Here is a 13,160-nt window from a genome sequence, read left to right as displayed (position 1 = left end):
GTTCCTGAAAAAAATTAAAATTAATTAGTTCAACTAAAATGATAAATATTTATTCAAGTATTATATAATTAAACAAATAACTACTTCTTCTGCCCAAACTCTGGCTGCCACATGATCAACATATGATGTCAACACTGATGTATCATGGGGTTCGCCTATAAAACCCTCTATCAGTATCGACATGATCCGTAACTAGCTCCTGAGGTTGCTCATGAACCTTGTCAGTAGCATGATCCACACGGTAAACATCCACAGCAACAGCTGCAATTGCACGTTGTCTATGTGCAGATGTTGTCGACCTTCAACGATGAGGGGCTTCTTTCGCACTACCACTAACCTGTCTACCTAAGGCTCTTCCTAAAACTTTACCTAAAGTCCGACGCAATCGTTTGGTTCTAACCATAACCTACAAATTTAAACAGTAATAACAATTGATGTCATTGTTCAAATAATAGTTGAGTTTCATATTTCATAATTTTTTTTCATTCTATTACTCAAAAAACTAACTAACAAATTCACTAATAAATCTTCTAAAAGTCTATTGTATTACTAAATGTAGTATATTTTAACAAAAGTAATAAAAAAATTAAATTAACATTAAATGATTAATCTAGCAAATTAAAATATATCATCAGAATCAAACTACAATTTAATTTAAAATATTTTATAAATTACTATTTAATAATTCATAAATAAATATTTAATTATTTTATAAATAATTATTTTAATACTTTTATATATTCATAAATCAATTTAGAAATTAATTTTTAAAATTTTACACTTCACATAACTAATTCTAGCAAACTAAAATATATGATCAAAATTAAAGTATAATTTTATTTTTTATTTCTAATAAATGACTACTTCCTTATTTTATAAATAACTATTTTAATACTTTTAAATATTTATAAATAAATGAAGAAATTCATTTTTTTATTTTTTATACTTCCAAACACTATTTATATAAATATTTAATAGTATTAATGTAATAATAGTTATACAAGTATATTAATAAAAAAAATTGTCATGTACAATATTACCTTTTCTTGTTTAACTAGTTATAAAATATATACATTATAAAAAATTTGAAATTTTTGTTATTTAAATTTTTTATAAATAATTATTTTAAATATAAAAATTCATTAAAATAGTTATTTATAAAGTAATTAAAAAAATTATACATTGATTTTTAATAAACAAAATTCATAAATTAATTATTTATTAAATAAAAAATTATTAAAAATAAACTTAAATAAACAAATATAGTTAATTAAATAAATAAATATTTAAAATAAACAATAATATTTAGTTGTAAAATAATTAAATAACAACAAAAATTCAAAATTAATTTTTAAATAAACAAATTAATTAAATTAATAATTTACTAAATAATAAAATAAATAAAAATAATGAAAAATACAAATTGGAAATCTCTATAATCCATACCGATTACCAATCAATTTGTATGGATCATACGGATCCAATTTGTCTAATTCATACGGATTGTCAATCGTCATAGATTTAACGTTAAAAGATTAAATTTTACGGAGAGATAGGGATACTCACAACGACGATGGCAACAGCGAGAAGCAACACCACCAACAAGAATGGTGAAGATAAACGGATGGGTGAACGGAAGGAAGAGACTCGGGGCAGCACAACATGGAGGACAAAAATTGATGGAGGGGATGGGTGTATGGCGGGGATGTTGTATTTCAATTTTAAGTAAAGAGTAATTTTACCAATTCACTTTAATGGTTGGGTGTAGAAAAAATTCTTCCCATATAGAAAAAATAAGCCTCTTCTTTGAGAATCCACATATCCAACAACCTCTTAGGCCTTCTTTCTAACTCTCTTAATATGAGAGGCCTAACAAATACAAAAGATTTTACAAAATATTTTTTTTAACATGATTAGTAATTCATTGAAATTAAACACAACTCGTCGAGTTCACCATTTCATTATATTGATACCCACCTACTCAATCAAATCATCAAATCTCTATAATTTCAACATTTTCCAAATAACAAATGCATACCAAAATGTATATACACCAGCCAAAATCAAAAGATTTAACCCATCAAGTCCATTTTTTTTCATGATATTTGATACTACTCAATCATTTTTACTTTCCCCTGTCTATGATGGCAGTTGTAACACTCTTCTCTTGGAAAGATCTGGAATTATTACCAACCTGCAGTGACATAGTTATCAAAGGATTCAAATGGAAAAATAATAATAGAGTTAGTAAGATAGATTTAGTGGCAATATAACAAGTACCGTGAACTAAAAGGAAAAATTAATCATCGTACATTCTTATGAAAAAAAAAACACTTGTATTATACTGAAACGCACCATTTCACTAATATATATATATATATATATATATATATATATATATATATATATATATATATATATAAAGACCCTCCCTCCCGTTTTTCTTTAGTGACCCGAGACATCTCTCCCCCATTTTCCCAATCCCTTCAAAATTCCTTGCACCTATAAGCACTTAGGCATGAGGAAGTGACTTGAGTTGAGAAGAAAATTTCCTATTTCCTTAAACATTCTCTACTTGAGCCCCTTGAGGTAAATCCCATTGAGTTAAATGAGTATTTTTATGACATAGATTAGTCATGAGTTATGTATGAGGGGTTAGAAAAATTAAATAATAAGATTATTGTGCTTTCCTCAAAACCCTAGACATGTTAAATTTGAAGATTTTTTCTATTCTCTTGTTCTTTTTACTTTAAATGTCTAGAGTTTATGAAAAATACAGTAGTTGATCCTTCCAATAGTTGATCCTTCCAACGACAATAGAAGGCGTTGGTTGTATTCTCGTTGATTATGAGTAGCTAATTTATGTAGTGACATTTTTTAAAACTATTTTTAGGACAAATAAGTAAATTTTAAAGTAAACTCTTTGGGTGATTATGGTTTCTATGAGTACTTGAAGATGAAGTATAATAATTATTTTTCTTAGGTGGAATTGATTCTTTGTGATCCTTAATGATTTGATAAGTATTTTAATATAGTTTGATAATGTATTTTAAATGTGAAATTGGTTTATCATTGTGGATGTTATGATTGATTTCAAAAAGACAATGCAACTTATGGGTTGAATATCTATAGTTTCTATTTTTCATTTCTTATAATGAAAAGATAATTTAGCTTATTTTATTGTTCACCACAATGAATAGGTAATATGGTTTATGAGCACATAGTAACATACACTTGGAAAATCATAATTTGTACATCAATCACAATTCTAGCGTGAATCATAACATATACTTTATTGAAATCAAATCATTTTAAACATTGTAACAAACAAAATCATTTTAAAGATTTACTTACCTATTTAATGAAATCCAACATTATTTTCAATTGCGTTATTTACTTTTATTTATATTTATTATAATAAAAAATATAATGAAAATCAATTTCTTTCTGAGTTCATGGTCATACATGTTCTTTCTCTCTTAAACATTTTTTCTTTTTTTCTCTTCTCTCAAAGTTATCTTACTCTCACAATTCAATATCTCAAATAAAAGCTTTTGTTTTTTTAAAAAAATTATGCACAGACCAATATTTGTTATCTCAACAGTTAAAGAAAAACAGTCTAAAAAAAACAAGGAATGAAAATAATATTTAATTAATTAGAATATACTAACAGTATAAATACTTGTTTTATATTATCATACAAACAAAATTAATAAATTATTAATTTTACAATAACTATTTTAAAAGTCACATTTAAAGTGATTTTTAATTGGTTAAAAAATATTTAAACTATTAGTATATTCTAATTAATTAAATATTATTGTAAAAAAAACTCATAATACATGAAAAAAATCTGTCAAAAAAATCGTTAAAAAAATAAACCCATAATAAATGAAAATTAAATTAAATTATATGCATATATTTAAAATATTTAATTTGAAGATTTTAAAAACTATAAGTAATACAATTTTTTTTTTGCTTCGAAAAAGTAAATATACAGAGAAAAATCACTACATGCTACTGAAATATAAAAGAGAAACTTTGTAAATTTTCATTAAATACTAGGTATTAAATCGTAAACAGTGGGGAATAATTTGTGATTCCATATTATGCCATTGCCATGCCACGTTTTATTTTATTGTAAGTTTTTGTATTATTATAGAGAATTTTATTATGGCTGAATTATCATTGTGCAAGGAAGATTCGTGTTCCGATCGATTTCCTTTTGAAGTGGAATAATACAAATGTGTAACTATTTGCGATTGTTCTGTTCCCTTCCCCACGAGACGATTTTTCTTCTTCTTTCCTTTGCTCCCACGTCTTTGGAAAATTATCAGTATCAAACATCAGCGTATCACAGCCTGTGTTTGGTCCCTTCTCTCTCTTTTAGTCCGTTACCAATGTTTTCGTCCCTTTTCTCCGTTTCGTACTAGTGAGTTTTTTCGAGCTTAGCTCAGGTGCTCAGCGATACAACTTTTAGCATTTTTGTTACTTTTATTTACATCTAAAACAACGCGGAATAATATATTTTAGGTTTAGGGGGAAAAAAAGAAGAAGAGAAGAATAGTAAGAAATAATGATGATATTATTGAATCTGAAACTTAGTTACAAAGTTAATTACAAGAGAGATATGTATAGACCTTTAGGCCTTCAGCCTAAACACAAAATACAATAACAGAATTCTGTTGTAACACGCTAACTGAATAACATAATTTAGTTAGTAAACTAACATCTTGATACAAGTGTACTATTGTTAGTAAAAGTTAACAACCCTTGCAATGGTTTTTACATATACTCTAATACTCCCCTCAAACTCAAGGGGGGAGATTTTTTCAGAGTAAAAACTGTTGTTCACATTGAGTTTGTCCCTTAGAACCTAAAATCTTACTGAAGAAAGTGACTTGGTTAAAACATCTGCCCACTGATCCAAAGATGAAATATGAAAGCTGCTTGGCCAAAACCTTCTCCCTCACAAAAAAGACATCAATTTCCATATGTTTTGCGCGATTGTGGAACATTGGATTATGAGCAATGGATACAACAACACTTTGATTATCACAATAAAGAACATGAGTATTGAAGGAAACATGTAATTCTGTTAAAAGAGCTTGAATCCAAGTTAATTCAGTAGAGGTTTGAGCCAAGTTGCGATATTCGATCAGCTTCAATACTAAACCTAGCTGTGACTTTTTGCTTGAGAGACCACCAAGATATCAAGTTGGAGCCAAGAAAGATGGCAGCCCTTGAAGTGGAACGCCTATCATCTACATCTGATACCCAATCAGCATCATAAAAAGCATAAAGAGCCAAAGGTTTCATCATGGAAGTAGGCTGAAGGAGTAAACCATGAGACAAGGTACCCTTAAGATATCTCAAGATCCTTTTAACCACTGTCCAATGCGAATCCAAAGGACTAGCCATATTGACAAACTTATTAACATCAAAATTGATTTCAGGCCTAGTGAGAGTAGCATGCTACAGAGCACCCACTACTGATCTGTAGAGTGTTGGATGATAAAATAGATCAGCACCATATTTGGACAGTTTATAGTTTGAAACCATGGGAAAAGAAATAGAGTGTGCCTCATCCATTTGAGTTTTATCAAGTAAATCACGAACATATTTACTTCGAGTCATTAGCATAGAGTTGTTATGAAGGTATTTTATCTCCAGTAACAAAAAAATAATCCAAGTGACCCAGCTACTTAAGACAGAAGATAGTATTTAGTTTGGAAGTTAGCTGTTGAATAAGAGAGACAGAACTGCCTGTAATGATGATGTCATCCACAAAAGTAAAGGATATACGGTATGCTTTAGATATGTGTAGATTAACAAAGAAGAATCACATTTGCTTCCCACAAACCCAAGCTGATGCAGTGTAGATTTTAACCTATCAAACCATTGCCTTGGAGCTTGTTTCAAGCCATAGAGAGTCCTATTAAGCTTACAGACCAGGGATTTATCTCCAACCTCAAACCCTAGAGGTCGAGTCATAAAAACATATTCCTCTAGCACCCCATTAAGAAAAGCGTTGTTGACATCAATCTGAAACAACTCCCATCCTTGAGAGAGAGCAAGAGTGAGAACAACTTGAATTGTAACAGGCTTTACCACAGGAGAGAATGTCTCATGAAAATCAAAACCATGAACCTAATGAAAACTCTTAGCAACTAATCTGGCTTTGAACTTATTAATGGAACCATCAACATTTTCTTTTACATTGAAAACCCATTTGCACCCAATAGCTTGTCTATTAGCAGGTAAAGGAACTAAGTCCCAAATTCTGCTTTTCAGTAAAGCATTATACTCCTCTTGCGTAGTTGCAAACCAATCTGAACTTTCTAGGGCATGTTTGACATTTTTAGGTTCAAAATGAGTAAGAAACAGTGAAGGATGCACTCTAGGATTATGAATTCAAGACTAGGATCTAGTTTGCATAGGATGAGTATTAGTAGGAATTGAAGTTGGAGTAGGTATAGATGTTAGAAAATAAAAAAAAAAAAAAATTAAGAAATAAACAAGAAGAAAAATGCAAAGCCTTTAATTAAATAATAAAATAACAGTAGCAAAATAACTTTAATTGGCACCACATGAATCAACAATGTACTATATCATACAATAAGTACAAGGAAAAAATAAATTAGGGGAAAAATAATTAGCCTGGGTTGAAGCGCGCAAACGTTATCCTCAGAGAGAAAACGCCCCACTGCACTGGTAGGAAAATTTGATTACGCTTCTCTCCCAAGATACGACAGCCGTTGGTTCCGATCGTGTGCAGCAAAACCCCGAACCTTCTGAACATCAATGCTCTTACTCTCAAAAATAAGTTTTTTATAAAAGAAAAAGGAGAAAATCTTAGGGGGAGAAAGAAACCTTGCTCTGCTTGTGTGTTTTATAAAGAGGAGGAAAGATATATATATATATATATAGGCATAGACCCTCTTATGCAATAATAAAAATCTGATCGTTGGAACCCACAGATATCAAAACAAATGTAACAACTTACATATGTCAAAACAAACTTAACAAATTGACTTGTTAAAGCAAAACCTTAGAAAATATAAGAAATCTAATTTTACATAACATATTCTAAAATAAATATTTTATTTTATAAAATAGAATTAATATAAGTAATATATATTTATAAATTTTAAATTATAAAACAAATATTTATTAACATTTCCCCATCTAATTTAAAATTTTAAAATATGTTTTAAAATATAATTTGTATAGAAACATAAAAGAAAGAAAGAGCATGTGATATTGTATTTCAGTATAAGGAACCTTTCGGGTTTGAGCCTTATACCTAGTGTTTATGAACTTCCACCCGAGAAAAATGTAGTGACTTAATTGTCTTGAACTATACACTATTTAACTGGACTTTAGTACACAACCCCTACAATATTGACGTTCAATTAGGTTCTAATCAGTGGTAACGCATTACACGACCTTGCACTTGTATCTTGTTTCGTGAGTGTCACTTAGAGATTAGTTCATATCTCACAGTGGCGACCCCACCACCACACTCACTAGGTGAATCCTCAAAGAGTGGTTTTTGGCCTCACTCCTACAATAATTGTCATTGGATTCATTAAGAGATATTTTTTTTTTACCAAAAATACACATATATAAATACATCAACCTTAATATTGTCACAATTTATAATACACCTCGTCATAGGAATGAGAAACAGAACAACTCCACCAAATTTTATTTTGGTGTACTTTAGTCAACAAACAATTTCGTTGTTACCCGTTGAACTCCATTCATGGGATCACTAATCACATGGAGACGGGTGTCCATTGTTATAACTAAATAATGGGCTTTAGTCTCATTTCCCTCGACGACTCAAGTACTTGTTGACACATCAACCCTTTTGTAAGCGGATCTGCAATATTGTTTTCTGACATGACAAAGTCAAGAGAAATGACACCATGAGAAATCAAATTTCTAATAGACTTAGGTCTCACTCTTAACTGTCTTCTTTTTTCATTAAAATTTTTGCTAGTAACTTTAGATATAGCAACTTGACTATCACAATGCATTGGAATTGGAGGTATAGGCTTATTCAACAATGACAAATCACATAACAAATTTTTAAGAAACTCAGCCTCACTAGTAGCAGTATCTAAAGCAATAATTTCTGCTCCCATAGTAGAACGTGAAATAATAGTTTGTTAAGCAGATTTCCATGATACTGCACCACCAGCTAAAATAAAAACATAACCACTTGTCGGTTTTGTTTCATCAAAATCAGAAATCCAATTTGCATCACTAAACCCCTCAATTACTGTAGGAAAACATGTATAATGAATGTCATAATTAATGGTTCCTTTTAAGTATCTAAAAACTTTTTCTAATGCAATCCAATGAGAATGATCAGGATTATTAGTATACATTCCTAATCTACCAACTGCATATGCAATGTCAGGCCTAGAGAAGTTTGTCAAATGCAACAAAGAACCAATAATTTGAGAATATTTATGTGAAGAAATTCCTTTACTCAAATTTTTCTTTAACTTGATGGATGAGTCATAAGGAGTAGAAACAGGTTTCACATCAAAATAATTAAACTTCTTCAATAGCTTCTCAACATAGTCTGATTGGGTTAAAACCATGCCATCATTTTTCTTTATAAGCTTAATACCCAAATTCACATCTACACGACCAAGGTCTTTCATATCAAAACTTTTAGACAAGAAAAATTTCACATCATTTATGAAATGCATATTACTACCAAATATCAATATGTCATCTAGATACAAACATAAAATGACACATCCATTATCATCAAATTGTTTCACATACACACATTTATCATTATCATTAATTTGAAAACCATACGAACGAATAACTTGATCAAACTTTTGTTTCATTGCTTTGGAGCTTTTTTCAAACCATATAAAGATTTAACAATTTATTTTTCAAGGAAAAACATTTTCAAAGAAAGTGAAATCTCTAGATTCCATAATAGTACCATTAAAAATTTTGGACACTTTTGAATTAACAACTAATCTATAAGTAGTATTATGTAAAGAATATTCATCAAAAATACAATTAACAGTTTTGGGTTCAATTTTCCTTTTCTTATTAATAGGGATGTTAACCTTTACTAGACACCCACACACTTTTAAGATATTTCAGATTTGGTTCTCTTTTTCTCTACAGCTCATAAAGATTTTTTTTAAAAAAAAAATTATAAGATACCATATCAAGAAAATGGCATACAAAATATAAAGCTTCAACCAAGTGTTCATTTTATTTCTTTGTGTGTTGTATTTTCACATGTTTATTATTATTACTATTATTTTAGCAAGAAGCTACATACATAGAGGCAACCAGACACTAACGTGTAACAACAAAATATTTACAACAATAACGTTAAGAAACAAAAAATAAAAATCGAACAAACTTCCTAACATTAAATACTTGTAACATTTACAAAGGAAATTGACCAAGTAAAACATAACTTCCTAACATATAGGAAAGAAATTAGTGGGTGCATTTAATTTTTCACATAAACTAATTCTAAAGGTATTTTTTATCTTTAAAACCATCATTAATAAAGAAAATATATATTAATAATAAATTTCAAATTATAAGAAAATATTTTTCAACAATCTCACACTAATTTAAAATTTAAAGAAATGAAATAATATTAAAAAGCATTTTTAATGGAGCATAAGGACTCAATATATCCATTACACACATTTTGATAAAACAGGATGTCACTACAGAAAAGATTGTGCAAGAAGAAAGTATAAAATTTTTCTCTCTGAGACTGTTAGAAAATAAAATAAAATGAAAGAAACAAAAAAGAAGAAAAATGCAAAGCCTTGAATTAAATAACAAAATAACAGTAGCAAAATAACTTTAATTGGCACCACATGAATCAACAATGCATTATATCATACAATAAGTACAAGGAAAAATAAATTAGGGGAAAAAATAATTAGTCTGGGTTGAAGCGCGCAAACACTATCCTTAGAGAGAAAACGCCTCCACTATATTGGTAGGAAAATCTGATTGCGCTCCTCTCCCAAGATACAACAACCCATTGGTTCCGATCCTGTGCAGCGAAAGGATCCCCGAACCTTCTGAACACCAATGCTATTACTCTCAAAAATAAGTTTTTTATAAAAGAAAGAGGAGAAAATTTTAGGGGGAGAAAGAAACCTTGCTCTGCTTGTGTGTTTTCTAAAGAGGAGGAAAAAGATATATATATATATATATATATATATATATATATATATATATATATATATATATATATATATATATATATATATATAGGCATAGACCCTCTTATGCAACAATAAAAATCTGATCGTTGGAACCCACAGATATCAAAACAAATGTAACAACTTACATATGTCAAAACAAACTTAACAAATTGTATTGACCTGTTAAAGAAAAATCTTAGAAAATATAAGAAATCTAATTTTACATAATAGATTCTAAAATAAATATTTTAATTTATAAAATAGAATTAATATAAGTAATATATTTTATAAATTTTAAATTATAAAACAAATATTTGCTAACAATAGATTCATTATGAGACTCTGTATTGAATGACTGAGTGTGAGATGAAGTAGACTCAGATGAAGGTTGATTTGAGACAGAAGCAAAGCCAAGAGGAATAAAGGAAGCAGAAGGTGAATGAGAGGAAGGCAGTTGCGAAAGTGAAGGTGTAGGAGTTACAAGAGGAGGAGACAGATCAGGGTTAAGACTCAAATAGGAGGTAATGTTCTGTACTAGGCTAGAAGATAAAGGAAATATATCCAAATAAGGAAATCTTAGCTCATTAAACAACACATCCTTAGAACTATAAATTCTGCCAATTGAAGATAGACATTTATAGCCTTTATGAGATGAGGAGTACCCTAAGAACACACATTTCTGAGAACAAAAATTGAGTTCATGAGTATGATAAGGTCTTAACAAAGGAAAACAGGCACAACCAAAGGTTTTAAGGAAATGGAAGTCAGGATCTTTGTTGAAAAGAGTGACAAAGGGAATAACAAAGTTTAGAGATGCAATAGGCAATCTATTAATTAGTTAGACAACAGTAGTAAAGGCATAGTCCCAAAATTGTAGAGGTAAAGTTACATGATGTAACAAAGTGAGACGTAGATCAACTATGTGTCTGTGCTTTATCTCAACCACACCATTTTGATGATGTGTGTAAGGACAAATCAATCTGTGAGAGATACTGTAGGAGGTTAAGAGAGCAAAAAAGAATCTATACTCACCCCCCTCCCCCAATCAGATTAAACACTTTTAATTTTGGTATTAAGCTGCAATTCAACTAAAGATTTAAAATCTTTAAAAACAGATATAGTTTCAACTTTGGTTTTAATAGGAAATATCCAAGTATATCTGGAAAAAGCATCAATGAAGGATACATAGTACTTGAAGCCAGAATAGGAAGTTAAATGAGATGCCCCCCATAAATTTGTAAAGATAAATTCTAGAGGAAAGTAAACAGAAGCAAAAGAATGAGATGACAGCCTGTGAGATTTTCCTATGCAACCAGAAGCACAAAGGTCAGAAAACATTTTATTAGATGGTGAAATATTACACTGATTGAAAACTAACTTTAGTACATGACTATTAGGATGGCCTAGCCTAGCATGCCATAGACTAGCAGTGCTAGGAGGTGAATTTACAGAACTAGAAGCTACAACAGAACTTTTATTAACAATAGGAGATGTGATTTAAGCAGAAGTGGAAGTTGACAACAACTGAGCAGAGTGATCTTGAAATTTGATGTTATGGAATGAATAAAGACCATTAGCACCAACAACACCTTGAAGGAGTACTTTATTGGTCGCCTATGATTTCATAAGACAAAAGTGAGGATGAAACTCAAAGAAAATAGAGTTATCCTTAGCAAACTGACTCACACTTAACAAATTTTTGGAAATTGAAGGAACATGCAATAGCTTATTAAGTTTGAAAGTAATATGAGAGTCACAAGGAGACACAAAGGATGAGGGACTAGTACTAGAAATACATAAACCTTCACCATTTCCTATAAAGATTTGGTCATGTCCATCAAGGTGTGCAAACTGTTTGATATGTTGTGATTAGTCACATGGAAGCTAGCTTCAAAATCTGGAATTCAGGTGGAACTAGCTTGACCATTGCCATGAGAAGCTGAGTTTGTAAGCATAACACTAGGTTGATTGGTTGGCTGAGCAACAGGCTTGGGATTAGGATTAACCCAAGTGTTTGAAGATCTGCTCGAACTAGATGAATAAGGAATTGGTTGAAGTGTAGTTAGATCAAAAAAGGTAAGTGACTCATGAGGCTGAAAGCTCATGTAAGTTCGAAAATGACATACATTAGCAGTGTGTCCATATTTGAGACAGATTTGGCACTGGAAGTTGGCAAATCTGCCACCACCACGACCCTTGTCGGGACCACCACAATCAGAAAAGGCACCACGACCACAATTACCTTGACCATACACCCCTCTAGAGCCACCAGAATCACCAGATTTATATGAACTTGAATGCAAATAACCTTGAGTATAATTCAAGGGTGGAGAATTGAGAAATTGAGTGTCTTTTTTGTAACGAACAAGACGAGTCTCGTGACCATAATAAAGCAGAGCTTCAATCTCAGCAATGGATGGAGTTCGTTTTTTGCTTTTGATCACTGAGATAACTGGCGCATAATCAGAAGGGAGACCTTCTAGAATTGCATCAACGTACTCCTCATGACGAACCAGAACACCAACATCGGCAAGCTCATCGACATAGCCTTTAATCTTATGGAGATATTCATCCATTGCTTTTCCTTCAAGTGAAACTGCGCGCATCGCAGTCCACAGCTAACATGCTCTCGATTTGGTGTGAAGACTGAAATGCTCGTGAATCTTCTGCTACACCTGATAGGCGTGATTCGAGCCTAAAACTCGTGAGAGAATAGACTTCGAAAGAGTGGATTAGAGCCAAACGAGGAGTGTTTGGTCCTGAACTTCCCAAGCCTCGTACTCTGGATTGACGCGGTCGGCAATTCGATCCTCTTCTGTGAGTTATCAAGGCGGAACAATCGGATTCACCACAAAACGTTGCAGTTTGTGTGATTTGATTACTGGTTTGACATGTTGTCGCCAGTGTAGGTAGTTGAAATCGTCTAGCTTCTCAGCT

Source organism: Glycine soja, chromosome 4 (genome assembly GCF_004193775.1).
Source record: "Glycine soja cultivar W05 chromosome 4, ASM419377v2, whole genome shotgun sequence".
NCBI lineage: Eukaryota > Viridiplantae > Streptophyta > Magnoliopsida > Fabales > Fabaceae > Glycine > Glycine soja.
This window is presented reverse-complemented; position numbering follows the sequence as displayed.